Here is a 22,769-nt window from a genome sequence, read left to right on the forward strand (position 1 = left end):
TTCTTAGTACACCGGTGTTTGCTTTTTTCTTCAGGATATATTAAATGGCAGTATTGGAATATGTGCAATGGCTCTGATTGAGTTTTAATTTTCTCGCGGCTTCACAATTACAATTACCCATCGACAGCGGTCTGGTTCTTGTGTCGTGACACCCCTAACTAGTATAAATGCAGTCTTCACAGGCAAAACTGCCTGTGCTTAGCCATTCAGCTGTATTTATTGTTTGAATTGTGGTGGATTTTTTTTGCCTGTGGTTCCGAGTCGGAGGTCACCCGGGAGAACTCCTACGTCCGTCGAGCATGGGATGAATGAAGACTTCGAGACACTTGGCGTTTGGGCTAATTCGATTTATTGAACAAGCATTAGTGTCATAACAGCTGCTTACATTGCCAGAAGGACGTAAAAGCCCCCGAAAACCCCTGGATCTCAGTTTATCAAGGTTTAATTCTCTGGGTGCACCCGGAAGGATGGTGCTCCTCATGACCATATTTGGAATTGCACTCGCCTGCTGGTGCCACTTTGTCTGGTCAATCCTCCTCCCCTGGGCCCTTTACTGCGATAATGCAAAACAGTCCTCTTTGAAGACCTGGCCCCTGTTGTAACCCCCAGACAGGTTTCTGTCAGGGGGGAAGCAGGACACCCCAATAAACATATAACTGGTTAAAGGACGTTCTTTGATGTAGAATTACAAAGAAAAGATAGTTGGTGTGAATACAGGCCTCCAACCATTTGACCTTTCCAAAGGAAGTCTGATTGTTACTATTAAAATATCCTACAGAATAACACTGGTCAACTAAAGATTTATTGTCTAAGATATTTTAGCTTATTTAAGACTTTTTGATTTTGATGTGGCGGCACGGTGGGCGACTGGTTAGAGCGTCAGCCTCACAGTTCTGAGGAGCAGGGTTCAATCCCCGGCCCCGCCTGTGTGGAGTTTGCATGTTCTCCCCGTGCCTGTGTGGGTTTTCTCCGGGCACTCCGGTTTCCTCCCACATCCCAAAAACATGCATTCATTGGAGACTCTAAATTGCCCGTAGGTGTGCATGTGCGTGCGAATGGTTGTTTGATTGTATGTGCCCTGCGATTGGCTGGCAACCAGTTCAGGGTGTACCCCGCCTCCTGCTAGATGATAGCTGGGATAGACTCCAGCACGCCCGTGACCCTAGTGAGGAGAAGTGGCTCAGAAAATGGATGGATGGATGATTTTGATGTGCTGAATCCGAATATCACATTGGTTTGGCTCGATTAGGTCATCTTTTTAAACTATGGCCACATGTTTCTTTTACGTTTTTGTTTACATGTATTGTATTGTACAGGTATATTTCGCTTTAGAGGTTCAAATAAACGGAGGTTCATGCACTGAAGTTTGAACAATGATGACAAAACTTACCCTTCAATTTACAGGTACTTATGTTTATCAATGTCTACTATTTAATTTACCGGAAGCAAAGTGTGTAACATTTGATTAATAAACTTTTAACAACTTAAAAAGCATAAAAGCTTGACCTGAACAAGAGAAACGGATGTCATTTTCAGTTTCAGTGATGCAAAACTGTCCTAAATAAGTTTAAAAAATATAGGTCAGACATACAACAGACCACGTACAAAAATAAAAAAAATTTAACCCAGTGTCATCAATATGGTATGACACACCTGGACAACAAATCCCACCTGTCAGTCACACATTCTGGTACTTGCCCTGTAGTGTTGTGCTCAAGATCACACTTTTAGATGTGCTCAACACCAAAACCCAGTGAGACCAAAACAAGACCAAGACTTTCGGGAGTCGAGACTGAATCAAGACCATGGCCGAGACAAGCCAAGACCGACACCATAAAAATCTATTTTAAAACCATGGTTAAACAGTTAAAGCGCAATCTCTCTTTTTCTTTTAAATACATTTGATCCATCAATCCATTTTCTGTAGCGCCTTTCCTCACTAGGGTGGCGGGTGTGCTGGAGCCTATCCCAGCTATCTTTGGGCGAGAGGCGGGGTACACCTTGAACACCCAATCGCAGGGTTCTCAGAACTGTGAGGCAGACGTGCTAACCAGTCGGTCACCGTGCCACCTGTATGAAATTAAATCCCATTAATTGTGGGTGGTGTGTGTTTAACTGGCAGTCATTTATAACCCACACCTCTTTGACAGATACTGCAGAAGCATGAAGCTGAAAAGTAGTTAATTGGCTTTGAAGAACAAAAGAATACAAAGTTAGTCAGAATTAAAAGGTGAAATAACCCTTAGATAACGTTATATAATGTTGCTATTTAAAAAGTATTAGTATTCAACGGAAAAGTATTAGTATTCAACGAAAATATAGAACAGTGGAGATCAGAGGGTGGTGGTAATTGGCCCTCTGTCAATTACAGTATATCTGGCCCACCAGCTGACATTTGTCATGGCATGATAATGAGCCGGGCTGCTACAACGCAATGGCGGGGAAAAAAAGGCTGCTATAGCGCTCACTTCACTTCTTTGTTCGAGTATTTAAGCACCTGATTGGCCACGTAAACCATGTGACATGACGACGTCAGAAGAACTACACTGATGGACTGACTTGCCCATGTGACTGCCCAAGTGACCGAAATGTCGGCGTTCAATGCGGATGTCTACAAAACGGTGGCTGCGCCGGCTGTAACTGTTTACGAAGGGTGTACGTTAATCATCCAATAAAAAAAATAGTGGTGAAAACTAATGGTAATTGCTTTTGACTTTTGTCATGAATGTCTCGGTACATTTTCCTATTCATCCTTCCTTCAATAATGTGAAGTTTACCAGTACCATTTGCTGAAAAGCAACTGCACACCATCATTTTCCACCTCTGAACTTCACTGTTGGTATGGTGTTTTTAGGGTGATCTGCAGTGTCATTTCTCCTACAAACTTGGTGTGCATAATGGCATCCAAACAGTTAAATTTTGCTCTCATCAGACCAGACTACTTTCTCCCAGTATTTAACTGCCTTTTCCAAATATTGTTCAGCAAACTTTAAATGAGCTTTGCTTCTTTTTCATTAATGGGGTCTTGCGTGGTGAGCGTGAACACGGGCCATGGAGGCGGAGTCCATTACTCACTGTTTTCCTTGTGAGAACAGTACCTGCTAATTCCAGGTCTTTTTAAAGCTCCCCGCAGGTGGTCATTGGCTTTTGGACAACTCTTCTGATTATTCTTTGCACTCGTCTCTCAGAAATCTTGCGAGGAGCACCTGATCGAGGCAAATTTATAGTGGTATGATTGGCTTTCCACTTACGTAACTGTTCTCACTGAAACATTCAGAAGCGTAGATATGCGCCTGTAACCAATGCCATTGGAATATTTTACTTTGGGATGGTCTTGAAACAACTCTTTATGTCATGTGTGTGTGTTCCGGGTTTTGTCTTCCCCCTGTTTCACACACACCTGCTCCTGTGAGCATCTTCACCACCTGTGCGTCGTTCACCCTAATTACCTATTGTATTTAACCTCGTGTCTCATTCCCTCTCATTGCCAGTTCGTTGTACCTTGTCGTCGCGTTCCAGCATTCCTTGTTTCCACGTCACAGACTCACAGTAAGACTTGACCCTGTTCCGATTATCGACCTTGCCTCTTTGCCTCATGTTTTTGGATACTATTGCCTTTCTTGGATTGCCTGCCTGTGTACTGACCTATGCCCGTCTATTAAACCTCTCTTTTTGGAAACTGTCCATTTGTTTTGGAGTCGTGCATTTTTGGGTCCTATCCTCTGTTCCGTTCATGACACTTTACCCATCATGAGATGTGTCTTGACTCACACCCTGGCAATGCGACCTTTTTGTAGCCCATCAATTAGGACTGAACCAGTTTATCGTCATTTGCACTGACAAGTGGCTGGATTACTGCTTGAGCCGCTGTGTATATGTATGTATATGTATATATATATATATTTAAGGAACCTGTGTTTTAAAATCTCCTAACTCCCGTGGTTCCAAGCGTGTTCGTTTTCATGAAAGAACTTCGTTCACAACAATGTATCAAAACCAACCAATTTATTCCTGACAGAGGAGTCTATACATTTGCAGAGCTCTGGGTTCGTAACTACCCTATCTTATCCTTAGCAGATAAAGTAGTCGAACAAAAACTATCTGACTCTACCCCAGACTTTATACAATGTTTCAAACAGGCCAGTATGGAATCGCTGTCGTATGATTGGTCCGTAATCTGACGTCATCGTTGTTCTGCGGACCATCTGATCTGGCTCCAGACTTCTGCTCCAGGTGTCGCCTGCAGATGTCGGCTCGCATTCTTGCATTCAATGTTTATAGTGGCTCCCTGCAGTTCCTTTCTTCCTTGAGATCTGTCTCCAAATACCCCCGATGGGGCCAAATGCCCCTATACTCCAATACACATTCTCTTCCAAACTAGTTAGAATTACACATTAGAATATAAAGTATTCTATATTCCCTTCAATATATACACACACACACAGACACAGTAATTCCGGTCAAAGATGTGATGAAGGTAGCAGAGGGCTGAGTGTGGCAGCAAAGGTGTTCTGAGTACCTGTTGAAACAAGCAATTATAATATTTACCACACCTATACCCCTAGAACCTCACAGACTAATTTCTCCAAGTGTAGTCCGGTGACACATGCTGTAAGGACCACAGGGTTTAAAGCAGTGAAGCATGGTAATCTACCAGGCTGAAACCTCATTCAAAATACTTGAACTGCTTTATATACAGTTTGTGTGAATGCGTTTTGTCTTCTTTTCAGTAAGCTGCTTACTCAAGGCAGGCTTGTATCAGAACTCCATCAACCATGTCACCCTGTAATAGTTTGTAAAAGATTCTTTCCCAAACATTTCATACTACTACCGCTGATAACCGGACGTTTCCTTTTATTATGCATATGTCAAATTCCAATGTAATGCATTTCTATCTTCTAGAATTAATCATATCTATTCTGTTTACATTGTTTATATAGATGGTTTCTATAACTGTGTTGTTTTTCTGCTTCTGTTATGTTTAATGGTGCAACCAACTATGCAATGAGAGGGAACTAGTTGCTTTGCTTGTATTTGTAATCGTGTAACACAGTGTACTTGCTGCAAATGGGCCAGAGTAATCACTGCAAGATTTTGGGTGCAACTTAGCATAAATCCATAAAGAGATGGAGGAATTAGACTTAAAAAGGCACTTAATGCAGGAGCTTTTCATTATTTTGGATGGAGGAAGACAAAATCTGCTGCAGATATGGATATAGCAGTGGGAACAATAGTCGTAGGAGTTTCACAACTGTTAATTACAGTACTTCTCTCTTGCTAAAACATGAACCCCTTTTGTCTGAACCAAATTCACAGTGCCCAGAAGACAATTATTGAATTGGTCACCCTTTTGGTAAATCCTCAAGCATTTTTCATCTAGGTAGATACAACCTGCAAACATATTCTCATCCAGTCCAACACATTTTGCTCCATGATGCACTTGTGCTGCATAATAGTAAGCACAGGTATCAAAAGTGAATCTCAATTAAACCACAGGTGTTAGGCGCCAACTCAAAATTGATCACACTTGTGGCTAATGATGTGAAGAAACCAATAGAAGCCAGTTCAGGGAGCACTGGTTGTTGATGTTTCACTTTGGATAGAAACAATTAAAGAGGCAGAGTAAGATGTGTGTGAGGAGGAAGAGGAGAAAGACGAAAGACGAGACAAGTCAAGTAAAAATTATTTTAGATGAAATACAGGTAACTGTCATAAACAATTTTCTTGTTCAATGTTTCACAATGAGGGAAGCGGGAGTTCAATTGCAGCCCAACCAAAATAGGTACACTTGTGTCTACCGTAGTCTGAAGTATGAGAGTAGAACAGGTAGTTAACATTATGACTCGATACTACGCTTTAAAAAGTTGTTTCGAAACAAGAATTTTCCAATATATTTATAGGCATTGTACTGCATGTTAGCCGGCACGGTGGACGTCTGGTTAGCACATCTGCCTCACAGTTCTGGGGACCGGAGTTCAAATCCCAGCCCCGCCAGTGTGGAGTTTCCATGTTCTCCCCGTGCCTGGGTGGGTTTACTCCGGGCACTCTGGTTTCCTCCCACATCCCAAAACATGCGTGGTAGGTTGATTGAAGACTCTAAATTGCCCGTAGGTGTGAATGTGAGTGCGAATGGTTGTTTGTTTCTATGTGCCCTGTGATTGGCTGGCGACTGGTTCCGGGTGTACCCCGCCTCCCCCCCAAAGATAGCTGGGATAGGCTCCAGCAGCCCGTGACCCTCGTGAGGACAAGGGGTGAAGAAAATGGATGGATTGATTTACTGCATGTATATTTTTATAACTGCCTCTTCCTTTTTGTAGAATTGCAAGACTGCAAAATCATGGGGGAGGATATCTATGTTCTCCACACACCAAGAGACCTTCAAGTTCAACAGAAAATCATTAAAGACAATGTGAATTTGAAAGGCATCGGCCGTGTCATCTTTTCTACGATGATCGTATCCCTCAAATGCAACAGAATGCAGATGAAGCAACTGTACAGAGTGCCCTTTGAACGTAACTCAGAGAGGGTCAAGGAACAAAGATTCCAGTATGTACAGGTTGGTGTTCAATGCTGCAACCTACTCTACAGTATAAGGCTGTCTTTTCTATATCATTTAGAATACTATGTGTCGTGTTTCAGCTGGATTCCTTGGAAGTACCACATGAATATACAGTATTTATGGATGAAGCTGGGTTTAATCTGAAGAAAAGGAGGAGGAGAGGCTGAAACATGGTTGGCCAATGAGCCACTGTTGCAGTCTCTGGCCAGCTTGGTGGAAATGTCACGTCCAGTCCATATGGCATTGCAGGGGTCACATGTGAATTAACTATGGCGGCCGCAAAACGTGCGCTGCAAGAGCAGGGTCAGGTGGCTGCTACAGAACGTGCGCAACCCAAGAGAGAGGTGACTAGCATGGCAGTCCATTCAGGTCAGTCGTGATGTGGACAGGTGACTGGCATGGCCGTAATTGTTGCTGCCCAGTCGTGACATAGACAGGGTCCGATGCCGCAGGAACGGGAGCCTTGAGTTGTCACGGTACAGGAATGGGGACTTTGAATTGCCACAGTGCAGGAACGGAGACCTTGAGTTGCTGTGGTACAGGAACGGGGACTTTGAGTTGGGGACCACAAGAAAGAAGAGGGGCAGAGTGTGCAGAAACTAGACAAGGTGAACTAGGGAAAACGGGTGACATGGGAAGAGGCGAAGAAATTGGCAATGAACGAGGTGACTTGATTCAAACAGATGAATAATGAATTCATTTTGTATGAGTATTTTCTGAAAACAAGGGTGTTTGCAAATGCACACCCAGCCACTTTCTGAAGGCCTTGGTAAAAAAAAATATAAAAAAATGTTTGTACATTTTGGAAATAGTCAATTGCCTTACATTGTATTTCATAGTGACTTGCATAGTGCATTGCATGTCACTGTCAAACAGTTTTCTAGGGTGTACCCCGCCCCCAATGTGAGCTGGGATAGGTTCAACTATGGTATCATACTACATAAGTATTCCTTCTATCCATCCATTTTCTACACCGCTTATCCTCACTAGGGTCACGGGTATGCTGGAGCCTATCCCAGTTAACTGCGGGCAGGAGGTAGGGTACACCCTGAACTGGTTGCCAACCAATCGCAGGGCACATATAAACAAACAACCATGCGCACTCACATTCACACCTCCCGACAATTTACTTTTCAATTAACCTATCATGCATGTTTTTGGAATGTGGGAGGAAAACGGAGTACCTAGAGAAAACCTATGCAGGAACGAGGAGAACATGCAAACTCCACATAGGCGAGGCCGGATTTGAACCTAGTCCCAGAACTGTGAGGCGGATGTGCTAACCAGACGTCCACCGTACTGCCTACATAGGTATTTTCTCATTAAATTACGGTTATAAGTGGTTACAATGAAATCATAAACATTGTTTTAAAAGGGCAGAAACTTTTAAAACGTCTCTTTTACATCTTTAGAAAAAGAAACGTGTGTATGCGGGGCCAACTTAATTTATACCTATAAAATCAAGATTGTACATTTGACATAAAAAAAATCAAGTTAATCTTTTACACCTATATTGGATTCAGATCTTATCAGAACAGAATGGAATTTATTATGTTTATCTTAGAATCTGTGAAGAATTGATGGATTTGACCAACACTACCTGCTCTTAGCCTTTAACATCCTCAATTATATTTTTAACCCATTAATTTTGCAAGTGAGAATGCTTTGAATTGCAAGTTTTTATAACCTCACTTTAATTATATGAATCCATCCATCCATCCATATTCTGAGCCGCTTCTCCTCACTAGGGTCGCGGGCATGCTGGAGCCTATCCCAGCTATCATCGGGCATAGGTTTCTAAGTTTACAAGACATAACGTACTAAGCTACAAGACACAACACACTAAGGATATTTGAAAATAGGAGGGTTTTTACCAGACATAATGTTCTAAGCAATAAGACACAACACAAAACATTGGACCAACACCTGTCACGTCCCCGACCACATCCGATCACGTCCTTGGTCCAGGCGCCCTTCCATCGGATGATGCTGAGTCATCTTTTTGAAGGCGAGACATCTAAAATCGTCCATAATACTAATGCAAGCTAAGCAAATAAATGATAACTTCTACAATATATTTAACATTTCCCTCCTGTTTATCATGTATTTGCACAAATTCTCATATCATTTACAGTCACTTCATTTCGATTTATTTATTATTTTTTTTTAACTGTAGAATCATTTTTATGAAACAAATACATTTACACTCAGAGTACACTTGTCATACATGAATGTTGTAGTTTAAACATCATAATCGCCTGGATCAGGAAGCATCCATCCATCCATCCATTTTCTGAGCCGCTTCTCCTCACTCGGGTCGCGGGCGTGCTGGAGCCTATCCCAGCTGTCATCGGGCAGGAGGCGGGGTACACCCTGAACTGGTTGCCAGCCAATCGCAGGGCACACACAAACAAACAACCATTCGCAGTCACATTCACACCTACGGGCAATTTAGAGTTGTCAATTAACATGCATGTTTTTGGGATGTGGGAGGAAACCGGAGTGCCCGGAGAAAACCCACGCAGGCACAGGGAGAACATGCAAACTCCACACAGGCAGGGCCAAGGATTGAACCCCGGTCCTCAGAACTGTGAGGCAGACACTCTAACCAGTCGACCACCGTGTCGCCTGATATGAATCCATCGCAAGTTTATAAATTAATTTAATCCATTCCATCCATTTTCAACACCGCTTATCCTGGTTAGGGGCGCTGGATCCTATCCCAGCTGACTTCGTTCAAGGTGGACTACACCCTGAACCGGTCGCCAGTCAGTCGCAGGGCACATATAGACATGGATATAAATTAATTTTATGCACTAAATCAATGCACTTACCAATCACCAAATGGGACGAAGACCTCTCCATGTCCGCTGACTGTATCTACTGGATACAGATATGTAACAATGCGTTTTGAATGACAAAAAACATAAATTTACAGTTTATACAATATAAAGTGCTCCATAGAACACACTTTACTCAGTACACTATGCATAAAATGGGCTTCTCTCCATCTAATAGTTCGCAAGATGGCGCCTACCAGTGTGGTCGCCTCGGTTACGCGCTCTCTAGTATTGTTTTTGTTTTTGTGTTTTTCGTTCATCTTTGGAGACATTACACGACTCACTTACACAAGGGGAGACTTGCTAACCATCAAGGAGGCTACTCCGGACTTTCTTTCACCAACTTTCGCAAATCCGCTCTCTTATATTTTGAATTTCAGGATTCCACTTTCCCGAAGACTGTGCATACTTAACGACTTAAGCATAATCTTTTTTTTTTTTTTTTTTTTTTTTTTTGTCCTGTGCGGCTGTTAAGTCAAGCAGAATGGAAGATCTGTATCCCTTTTATGCCAGAACAGTTTTACTGTGTCACAGTGGAGTTTTTAATCTTCCGCTGTGGTTTCTTGTATATAATTGAAGTTTATTGGGAATCAGAGTCGAACAGAACAACGTTTCTAGTGGGGAGAGAGAAACGATGACAAAAGACAAAGCACTAATTGTAAACAGGTTGAGAAAAGTAGTCGCGTGCAGAGTATATTTGAATCCAAAAGCTAGTTTATTTCTAGCCTTGTCGCGTGTCTTTTGACGTAGTACTGTTAATATCTGATGGCCAAAGAAGTTATTTAAAAAACAAAAACAAAAAAAAAACCTTGGCGGTGTGGGACAAACAACGTCGGAGACAGGCAACACTTAATGCCTGGATCAGACTCCAAGACAGATTTGCTCTTTCACGATTGCACTGTCAGACTACTGCAATAAAATCTTGTATTCCGCATCCCGTTTTTTATGATCATTGGGCTTTATCTTGTAAATTCAAATGCGACCGGATACACTCGTTAGCGTAGCGACGACAACACGAGTAGAGCGAGCTGACGGTATAATAAGGACAAAATGGGGAAAAACGTGTTGGTGGTCACTGATGCTAAGGACAGGAAAGTACGTTCGTTTAATGCTTGCTTCAGGTATGTTCACGTACTTTTAATACGTTAAGGCTCACAAGCAGGTAATAAAATGTTATGTAGCCTAGCAAGCTAGCGGTAGCATGAACGGTTGGACGTAAACAAGCCGGCGTTCTGTCGAACCATGCTCTAAAGTTTCGGTGTGGGTGAAGTAATTTAATTAAAAATAAAGTAATTTAATTACAGTAAGTTAGCACCCATTGCTTCTGTCATGTATTGTTGGTTTGACATGACTGATTAGAATACACGATCTGACTAGAGCAGTGATTTCCAACCTTTATGGAGCCAAGGAACATATTTTACAATTGAAAAATCTCGCGGCACACCAACAAACAAAATTGTCACAAAAAGTCGATACATTAATTTCTGTATTTACTTCCTGCCATCTAATAGAAGACCATTAATTTGTTCTGTCTGTCACTATGCCTCACTGGCATAAATAGAGGAACAAAGATACATTATTTATTGTAAATAAATTTGTTTGAGCAATTAAGTATACAAGTATATACAGTAAATGAACAGGTCATTTAAATAGACACATTCCACCATCTTATGATCAGATTGGTGATCGGTTATCGGTTTTTTAAACTTGCTGATTGGTGATCGGCCCAAAAAATCCTGATCGTGTAAAGCCTAGCGAAAAGTAAGTTATTACATTATCTACAATGAAACATTAAATATGAGTGTTGCATGGGGCTGTAGTGCTACACCCTGTGAGAGAAGGACAGGATAAGCTAGAACAGGACAAGGACAGGAGAAGAAGCATCCCGGGTTCACGACCCTAGTCCTGCATGCTTTTTCCTCCTGTCCTTGTCCTGTTGTATCTTGTACTGTCCTTCCCTCACAGGGTGTACCACTCTAGCCCCATGCAACACTCATATCAAATGTTTCATTGTTGTAGATATGTAATGATTTACTTTTCTCATCCTGTTTACAATTTGTGCTTTGTCTTTTGCCTTCGTTTCTCTCTCCCCTCTAGAAACTTTGTTCTGTTCGACTGATCGATTCTGATTCTCAATAAACATAAATTATAATACTAAGAAACCACAGCGGAAGCTTAAAAACTCCACTGCGACACAGTAAAACTGTTCCGGCATAAAAGGGATACATTCTTCTTCCATTCTGCTTGACCTAACTGCCGAACAGGACAAAAAAAAAAAAGTAAAATTACTTGGTACTTACCGCTCATTTAATGAAAGTAGAATTGTACCTATTATTGTCCCATTCAATTAACTGGCAGTGAAGTACATGGTGATGCAATGACAACTAAAAAAGTGAAAATCACAGCGGGCCATATGTGTTAGGAATCTAATTTCCTTTCTGCTCTCTGAATGAATTCTAGAATCCATTTAATTAAATCATGTATAATTCAGTACCTTTGAACCTACTTGTTTACACAAGGCACAATTGCTGAAGTTGGCATTACTCTATAGACCAGAGGGATGTCTACGTGAGCAGATATACAGTATCCATCCATCCATTTTCTGAGCCGCTTCTCCTCACTAGGGTCGCAGGCGTGCTGGAGCCTATCCCAGCTGTCATCGGGCAGGAGGCGGGGTACACCCTGAACTGGTTGCCAGCCAATCGCAGGGCACATAGGAACAAACAACCATTCGCACTCACAGTCATGCCTACGGGCAATTTAGAGTCTCCAATTCATGCATGTTTTTGGGATGTGGGAGGAAACCGGAGTGCCCGGAGAACAGATATACAGTAGTTCTTCTATAATTTTTAATAAAGGTGAAAATGTTGGTGGGATGAATGACGCTGAGAGGGACAATATGCTAAAACAGGGTCTATTTACTGCTTTGTTACTTAATGAATAATCCATCCATCCATCCATTTTCTGAGCCGCTTCTCCTCACTAGGGTTGCGGGTGTGCTGCAGCCTATCCCAGCTATCATCGGGCAGGAGGCGGGGTACACCCTGAACTGGTTGCCAGCTGTTGGATTTATCTTACCCAACATTATAAAAAATAGACACAAAAGGAATGAAGACGCTGGTTTCTTTTTCTCATGAGGAGGGCGTATGGGAGATTGTTCAGATCACAGCCTCTCAACACGCTCTAAACAATCTCTCCCGTCGCTCCTGCATTTATTTGAAAATAGGGAGGTTTCTAAGTTTACAAGACATAACGTACTAAGCTACAAGACACAACACACTAAGGATATTTGAAAATAGGAGGGTTTTTCCCAGACATAATGTTCTAAGCAATAAGACACAACACAAAACATTGGACCAACACCTGTCACGTCCCCGACCACATCCGATCACGTCCTTGGTCCAGGCGCCCTTCCATCGGATGATGCTGAGTCATCTTTTTGAAGGCGAGACATCTAAAATCGTCCATAATACTAATGCAAGCTAAGCAAATAAATGATAAGTTCTACAATATATTTAACATTTCCCTCCTGTTTATCATGTATTTGCACAAATTCTCATATCATTTTACAGTCACTTCATTTCGATTTTTATTTTTATTTTTTTTTAACTGTAGAATAATTTTTATGAAACAAATACATTTACACTCAGAGTACACTTGCCATACATGAATGTTGTAGTTTAAACATCATAATCACCTGAATCAGGAAACATCCATCCATCCATATTTCCATTTTCTGAGCTGCTTCTCCTCACTCGGGTCGCGGGGCGTGCTGGAGCCTATCCCAGCTGTCATCGGGCAGGAGGCGGGGTACACCCTGAACTGGTTGCCAGCCAATCGCAGGGCACACACAAACAAACAACCATTCGCAGTCACATTCACACCTACGGGCAATTTAGAGTTGTCAATTAACATGCATGTTTTTGGGATGTGGGAGGAAACCGGAGTGCCCGGAGAAAACCCACGCAGGCACGGGGAGAACATGCAAACTCCACACAGGCGGGGACGGAGATTGAACCCCGCACCTCAGAACTGTGAGGCTGACGCTCTAACCAGTCGGCCACCGTGCCGCCGATCAGGAAACAAATCAGGTAAAACAATATCATCATCATCATCATCGTCATTATTATCAACCTCCAATAAAGGATACATATGCTCCATACGGTTCCATGTGGGTAATTGCTGTGGTGATTAATCTACTGATTAAAGCCCGAATGCATGGGATACAACAACATCCACACCATGTCAGAATGGCTGCAAAAACAGCAATTGATATCAATATTGGTGAAATTAGGGTTTTGTATTTACCAAAAACGTCCATCCAGCTGTCCCACAAGGAGTGTTGATTGAGGGTCCGTAGACCATCGATGGCTCTGGTCAAGCTGCCATCTGAAGCAGTATTGTTTGTTCTCCAAACATACCGCAAACACCTCTCTCTCTTGCGAGGAGCATGTCGACAGCTATGCGGTCTTGGAACGTCCTTGAGCTGCTCGTGCACAGCTTCCAACCCACTCTGAGTCCAATTTCCTAATCTCTGTACATTGAAGTGGATATAGTTTATCCCATCAACATTTTATTAATCGTAGACCACCAGCATCTGAAGTATTCAAATCCTCCTGCAACTTGGTCAGCTAATTTGTATTGATTAGGAACCCCACGAGGAACACCTATGGCGTCGATGTATGTTTTATGTTGGATAATTTTGCCTCTGCCAGGATAAATCTCTTTTTTGTCTATGTTCTTTTGCTATTTTTTGTGACCAACTGGACCAATCATAACCTGTTTCACCAATGAGGTATTCCCATCCAAAGCCTATAGTTGCATACCAGTCATATCCAAATCCCCAATTCTGCCCATTCTCTTGAGCATCATTGGTGAGAGCCGCATATGGAATTATGATTAAAGCAGCTTGATTTTGGGGGGCACAAAATATTAAACCGTTTTGCCACGTTTGGAGGCCATGCCCACAGTTCTGATCATCAGCTGTACTCCTTTTGATACGAGTTAATGATTAAAATTTTTTATTATTGGGTTTGTCATATTGGTCCAGTTGGTAGGTGATTTTCTATCTAAAAAATTGGTTGTATCATTTAGGGTGGGACGTCCCATGTACCACATAAACAAAACCAACACCATAGTAGCCAAAGTTGCTACGTAACAACCTATCAAATCTCATAACCAACGTGGGTGTGCCTTTCTGCTGAGTTCTCACTAAAAGGGTTGTTGTCTTTTTTCTTCACTGACCAGCAAGCGTTTTCAGAATCTACACATCTGCTCCCGCTCCGTTATCAGACTTTTGCTCACCTTCCCTATTTGAGTACTCAGCTGAAATGACTCTTTTACAGTGTGTTAAATGAACCCACGTGTTTCTTTCTGCTATTTTTTTTAGGGCTGTAAAGTGTCAATCTATCTGTATCACCATCCCTCCGGTTGAGACATGTGACACAGCATGGCTCAATATAGCAGCCCATTTGAATAGGTTTTTTTTTTTTTTTTTTTTTTTCTTTTCTTTTCTGTGCTAATGTAAATTTCCTTTTATAGTTTTGCACTTTGTTTTTCCCAATAATTGCGTTCTTGTTGTGGAATACTCATATTGGCTATCAGTATAGATTGTACCATCTTTATTTATCATTAGTTTGCATGCCTCGGTTAATGCTACTAATTCAGCAGCTTGTTCCGCCAATTCCTGACAATCATGCTGCGTGCCTTCATCAAGTAAGGGTATTAGTGTGGCTGGATTTAAGGTTGTGCATCGCTCAACAGTCAAATGTGGTTGTGACAGCAAGATGGCCATGCAAGATAAATGTCTTGCAGGTGATAAAAACGCCATATTCGTTTGCAATAGGAGAGCAGACACTGTATGTGGGACCTTAAGAGTTAATGGATGAAATAACACAATTGTGGAACTGCTCTCTACTGCCGTCAAGGCTGCCACAACTGCTCTGACACAATGCGGTAATGCACACGTCACGCTGTCCAATTTAGTCGAAAAATAAGCCCATGGTCTTAGCTTATCACCGTATTGTTGTGTAAGTACGGAGGTCATGTAATAGTTTTTACAATCTACCATTTGAATGAATGTTTTATCATTAAATTTGGAAGGCCTAGCGCAGCACTGGACACCAAATGTTGTTTAATGTCACAGGTTGCCTTTTCTGCCTCTGTACTCCATTAAACAGGTGATGTCATTTTAAGGTTGTCTTCATACATTAATTTTGACAATGGTGCAACAATTTCTGCATAGTTTGTCCTGTAAATTGAAATCCACCTCCTCATTCTCTGTAATGTTTACACAAGAGGATTTGTTGAGTTGGGAAGCAGGCTGGCTTAGTCATGCGGTAGCTTGTCCGTATTCTCGTTCATTTATTTTTTTAGGGCAGTCACGTGCAATGTGGCCTTTGTTTCCACAGCACCAACAGATGGTATTATCATAATAATTTCGATTTCTACCATATCTTACTCTCCCACGGTCTCTGCCGCGTCCTCTAAAATTATCTCTCTCTCTGCCTTGATAGTATATTTCTGCTTCTTTGTCGAGGAAGACATCTATCTTCTTTTTTTTTTTTTTTTTTTGTCTAACACTCTTTCTGCGTGGAGGGCATGATTAACATATTCCTCCAGAGGGCCAGTTGCTAGGTTTATCCAATGTTTATCTACCCATCTGTTAATGTGTTCTTTCGAATTCGCATGTAAAGCATTTTTTAACTGTTGTTGATAAGGTGTGATGCCGGCTACGGCCTTTTTCACATCCTCATTAGTCCAGGTCCTATAGACCAAAATAGTTTCTTTGTGGTCCTCTTGTACATTTGGATTTGCCACCTCAATCATTGGACATAAATCCATGTCTCCCTCGTCTGAGGTTATATTTGTTATTTTGGGAATGGGAGAAAATGTTTCTCCCATAGTTTTAGACCAATTCATTTGTACCCCTCCTGATTGTAAAATTTGTTGAGTTTCTGACTCTTGAGTTGGAGGAAGTTCATGAGGTGGCAAAACCGGGCACAAGGGTGCTGATGCTTTTGTTCCCTCATTTTTTTTTACACCTTTCTTCAATCATCTTTTTCTCGCTAATTCTTATTATTGGTCCTGTCTCGTCATCTTCCTGTCTTTGAAACAACATATTTTTATGCCTACCTTCCTGTTCTTTTTGTTCATTTGTTAAGTGTTTCTTTTTGTCACTTCCTTTTTCTCTTTTTGACGCCATGTTTAACCAGAATAGTAAGTCGTCAAATCCATCTTTTTGTATTTGTGATATATCATTTTTGTGTCGACACTTTATTTCGTTTCGAAGTTGAACTATTTTTTGCGAATTTAGCTGGCCAGCAAAACCGTATTTGGTTATCCACGTGTTTAAATGTTCTGTTTTGGAAGGGTTTTGGAGTTGAACATATTTCCAATCTTTAGGCCTATTTTTGGATCCAGTTTACTGTTATTGATTCCCATTTTTGTGAATTTGGAAGTCACTTTATTTGCACCTAGAGTGACCTAAATACTGAATTTATTCAAAAATGACAGGGTGACAATAAATATCTGAGTTTTGGTAATTCTCAAGCTTCTACCCCAGTCGGGGCAGAGAATTCTTGCCTCTGCTTCCAAACCCAGTTGTCACTTACAATCCAGTCTTATACATTCATACTTTTACACATTCACACGATATTAGTAACGTTTTATAAACACACGAAAACACGGAAACACGGAAACACAGAAACACGGAATTTAAGTACGTACAGGACTCCGCCGTTCTCACGGAATTTGTCGGACTCCGCCGTCCCTCTATTACTTGCCAGTGACTAGTATTACACAAGGTTTATTCTTCGTTGCGCAATTCACTCACTCTTTAATCCTTTTTCCTAAAATTTTTTTAAAATTTAACTCACCATTCGTCTTCAATCCTGTGGATTGTCGTCAACCTTCAGATCCCAGTTGAGGAGAACGAAGACCAGTCCCGTAAAGGGTCTTACTTGCCGTGGCCATGGTCTCTTAACTGGAAGTCGGCTCCACAACTGGAATCCTCGGGTGTGTTGACATCCGGCTCAAAGGACCAATTTAATGTTGGATTTATCTTACCCAACATTATAAAAAATAGACACAAAAGGAATGAAGACGCTGGTTTCTTTTTCTCATGAGGAGGGCGTATGGAAGATTGTTCAGATCACAGCCTCTCAACACGCTCTAAACAATCTCTCCCGTCGCTCCTGCATTTATTTTAAAATAGGGAGGTTTCTAAGTTTACAAGACATAACGTACTAAGCTACAAGACACAACACACTAAGGATATTTGAAAATAGGAGGGTTTTTCCCAGACATAATGTTCTAAGCAATAAGACACAACACAAAACATTGGACCAACACCTGTCACGTCCCCAACCACATCCGATCACGTCCTTGGTCCAGGCGTCCTTCCATCGGATGATGCTGAGTCATCTTTTTGAAGGCAAGACATCTAAAATCGTCCATAATACTAATGCAAGCTAAGCAAATAAATGATAACTTCTACAATATATTTAACACCTGCCAATCGCAGGGCAAATACAAACAAACAACCATTCACACTCACATTCACACCTACGGGCAATTTAGAGTCGTCAATTAACCTACCATGCATGTTTTTGGGATGTGGGAGGAAACTGGAGTGCCCGGAGAAAACCCATGCAGGCAGGGGGAGAACATGCAAACTCCACACAGACGGGGCCGGGGATTGAACCCCGGTCCTCAGAATTGTGAGGCAGACGCTCTAACCAGTCATCACCGTGCCGCTTAATGAATAATAATCTGTAAATTAGCAAAACTTACAGATTGCACACACTATTCTGTATGTAAGGATAAAAAGAGCATGTCACTCTCATGAGCAAAGGCTATTTTACTCTTGAAGGAGGGCAGTAAAGACATACCACATAGAATTCAAGGTAAGGTTTAATCGAATGACTGCAACGCTAATTCGCGCCAAACTTACATGTCGAAACAGGGTACACGCAACGACCAGCCTAAACCTGACTCATCTAACCGAGACCCTAAAACGACTAGTGACAACCGGGAAAAGGGCTGCCCAACTAACAACTCCCAAAGGAAACTTAGTGCCGTGGCAGAAGAATTACTTGAGGTGCTCTGCAGACTGTCCAAAGACAAAAAGCGGGACCCACCTGTAGGACCAGGCCTGACTGAGCTGAACAGAACCACAGAGGACATGATAGGTCAACCAGGTAACCTCGGTTGTTCCCCTAATGACCTGCCAAGTGCCTCTGTGACCCCGGTCGACTCCACGACAACCTCACCTCACCATAACCTTAGCGACCACTTTGTGACAACCAATCCCTAGACCCATCTCATGCCATCCTAATCGTCCAACTAGACCCAGGTGAGACCCCTGACTCGCGTGACATTACGCTACTGAATAATGTTCTGCTATTCCAACAGGTTTTGGGTGAACTAACTGCTAAAGGTACTTCTCGGAAGTTCTATTTCCTATATGCCCTATATGTTCTATGCCCGCACTCTTTTACTGTGTTCGGGTTCGACAAAAGACCTCTGGTTATCGAGAACTCTTATCTAATTCCTGCAGCAAACTTCAGATTACGAGACTGATAAAAGGTTTGTCGTCACTTACTCCTAAATTTTACACATCTAAAAAGCGACGTGGTGCCCCTTCTCGAGATAAAATAATTAGATTTTAAACTTAAAATTACGCGAAATCGGAAGTATCGCAGGCGTCGCTTCCGGCTTATTCTCTTCTCCTAAATTAATTACGCTTTATTCGAACCAATATACGCTACACTATGGATAAATGTATGTTTTTTAAGATATTACAATATCTGCTATACTTGAAAGTACTACAATTCAATGGATGCAATCACAAGTACAACCGCAATTCCAATTAAGTTGGGACGTTGTGTTAAACATACAAAAAAACAGAATGCAATGATTTGCAAATCATGTTCAACCTATATTTAATTGAATAAACTACAAAGACAAGATATTTAATGGTCAAACTGATGAACTATTGTTTTTAGCAAATAATCATTAACTTAGAATTTTATGGCTGCAACACGTTCCAAAAAAGCTGGGACAGGGTTATGTTTACCATTGTGTTACATCACCTTTTCTTTTAACAACATTCAATAAACGTTTGGGAACTGAGGACACTAATTGTTGAAGCTTTGTAGGTGGAACTCTTTCCCATTCTTGCTTGATGTACAGCTTCAGCTGTTCAACAGTCCGGGGTCTCTGTTGTCGTATTATACGCTTCATAATGCACCACACATTTTCAATGGGAGACAGGTCTGGACTGCAGGCAGGCCAGTCTAGTACCCGCACTCTTTTACTATGAAGCCACGCTGTTATAACACGTGCAGAATGTGGTTTGGCATTGTCTTGCTGAAATAAGCAGGGACGTCCATGAAAAAGATGTTGCTTGGATGGCAGCATATGTTTCTCCAAAACCTGTATGTACCTTTCACCATTTATTATGCCTTCACAGATGTGTAAATTACCCATGCCATTGGCACTAACACAGCGCCATACCATCACAGAGGCTGGCTTTTGAATTTTGCATCCCAGATTCCCAGATTATCCCAGACTACTCATCACTTTAAACCGCATACACTCCTTGAAGTCTCAGCGCCCCTTGCACAATGGTCATTGCACTGGTCTATTGCAATATTAGTTATTCGAACTGCTCTAAGTGCTAGAGGACTCTGCATCTTTTTGCACAATTGTTTTTGTCAATGTCTCTGTCTCCAAAGTGTTCTGTAAATTGACTGTCTGTTGTACTAGAGCGGCTCCAACTACCGGAGACAAATTCCTTGTGTGTTTTGGACATACTTGGCAAATAAAGATGATTCTGATTCTGATCCATAACAGTCCGGGTGGTTCTTTTCCTCTTTGGCCCAGAGGACACGACGTCCACAATTTCCAAAACCAATTTGAAATGTGGACTCGTCGGACCACAGAACCCTTTTCCACTTTGCATCAGTCCATCTTAGATGAGCTCGGTCCCAGAGAAGCCGGCGGCATTTCTGGGTGTTGGTGATAAATGGCTTTTGCTTTGCAAAGTAGTTTCAAGTTGCACTTACAGATGTAGCGCCAAACTGTATTTACTGACATTGGTTTTCTGAAGTGTTCATGAGCCCATGTGGTGATATCCTTTACACATTGATCTCGGTTTTTGATGCAGTGCCGCCTGAGGGATCGAAGATCACGGGCATTCAATGTTGGTTTTCGGCCTTGCCGCTTACATGCAGTGATTTCTCCAGATTCTCTGAACCTTTTGATGAGATTATGAACCATAGATGATGAAATCCCTAAATTCCTTGCAATTGTACTGTGAGGAACATTGTCCTTAAACTGTTTGACTATTTTCTCACGCACTTGTTCCCAAGGAGGTGAACCTCACCCCATCTTTGCTTGTGAATGACTGAGAAATTCAGGGAAGCTCCTTTTATACCCAATCATGGCACCCACCTGTTCCCAATTAGCCTGTTCACCTGTGGGATGTTCCAAACAGGTGTTTGATGAGCATTCCTCAACTTTCTGTCTTTTTTGCCACCTGTCCCAGCTTTTTTGGAACGCGTTGCAGCCATAAAATTCTAAGTTAATGATTATTTGCAAAAAAACAATAGTTTATCAGTTTGAACATTAAATATATTGTCTTTGTAGTGGATTCAATTAAATATAGGTTGAACATGATTTGCAAATCATCGTATTCTGTTTTTATTTATGTTTAACACAACGTCCCAACTTCATTGGAATTGGGGTTGTATTTGGGTTAATACCTCAGGAAGTTAATTGTCTAATATGTCTTTTTGTTAAGGAGAAAATAAATCCTGAAGTTGAGCCAAACACAAGCTTGGTTTTCTGCCTCTTTGTTCCAACATACAGAGCTGCAGGGTCAGACTACACCTCTCCCAGTACCCACCAGACCAGGGGAGCCACATTAACAATCCTGGCAAATTTGAATTCATAAAAAAAGAAAGGCTGAGTAAATAAAATCAGGCTTAATAACATCTATAAATAATAAGGGCTACCTCTCAGCTCTCAGATGCTGTGGGCGAGAGTTACAAGCAAATGGCACAGATTCTGTGTAATCTGTGCCCATTTACAGTATGTTATTTTATCATGACTGCTTATAATTTTCCTTGTGATGCTTTTTGGCAGCAATGTTGCACATTTCTGTGGGGCCAATTATATATTACTCCATCTGCTCCATTTGCACACTGATTGAGTAGTATAAATTACAATTCCATTGCAACATGCTGCCAATTTTGTTTTGAGATTATTGTCACATCTCTGTCGAGCCAATTATACATTACTCGAGCACTCACTGCAGTAGTCTCGCCACCCTGCACTATTTGCATATTTGTTGTTGACCAATACTGGCCACTCATGTGCCTGAGTAGCATCTGCAGCGTTTGCACAATTGACATTGTCCCATATTATTGCACTACTCACTTTAAACTGCTTACATTTCTTGAAGTCTCGGCGCCCTTTGCACAATGGTCATTGCACCGGACTATTGTTCTAGTAGTCATTTCAAACTGCTCTACTTCCTAGAGAACTCTGCATCTTTTTGCACAATTGTCAATAAATAAATAAATTGTACCGGCGTTACCACATTACTGGTAACCTTTTTTTGCTCAGTGACTGTTTTTATTTTGTCAATGTATTTATGTCTCCAAAGTGTCGTACTAGAGCGGCTCCAACTACCAGAGACAAATTCCTTGTGTGTTTTTTGGACATACTTGGCAAATAAAGATGATTCTGATTCTGATTCTGATTCTGATCTTGTCCTGTCCTTGCCTTACAGGGTGTAGCACTACTGCCCCATACAACACACATACCTAATGTATCATTTTTCTAGCTATATGATTTACTTTCTTCATCTCGTTTACAGTTAGTGCTTTGTCTTTTGTTGTCTTCCTTTCTCACTCCCCTCTTGAAACCTTGTTCTGTTCGACTGATCGACTCTGATTCTAAATAAATATCCATTATAATACTAAGTAACCACAGCGGCAGATTAAAAACTCCACTGTGACACAGTAAAACGGTTCCGGGATAAAGGGATACAGAGCCTCCTTCCTGATTGAACAGTCGAACAGGACAAAAAAAAAGAGCGGGAAGACAGCGGTTGCAAAATGTGACGGTGAATTCAGGAGAGAGAAAAAGAACAAATGGCAAAAGTGTGGTACCATTTCATACTGAAATCCAAGGCGAGCGCCAGTTCGTTGTAACACTGACCTTTCGCTCTACTGAGTTTGACGTTGTGTCGCGGGACCTGAGGGACAGACGTGAAGTTAACACAGCGCAAATCAGTGAGCTTAAAGTTAGTCTACTTAATAATAATATAACGTTAAGGGCTCCAGGCTGCGGAGTGCCTC

This window comes from Phyllopteryx taeniolatus, chromosome 4 (assembly GCF_024500385.1).
Source record: "Phyllopteryx taeniolatus isolate TA_2022b chromosome 4, UOR_Ptae_1.2, whole genome shotgun sequence".
Taxonomy (NCBI): domain Eukaryota; kingdom Metazoa; phylum Chordata; class Actinopteri; order Syngnathiformes; family Syngnathidae; genus Phyllopteryx; species Phyllopteryx taeniolatus.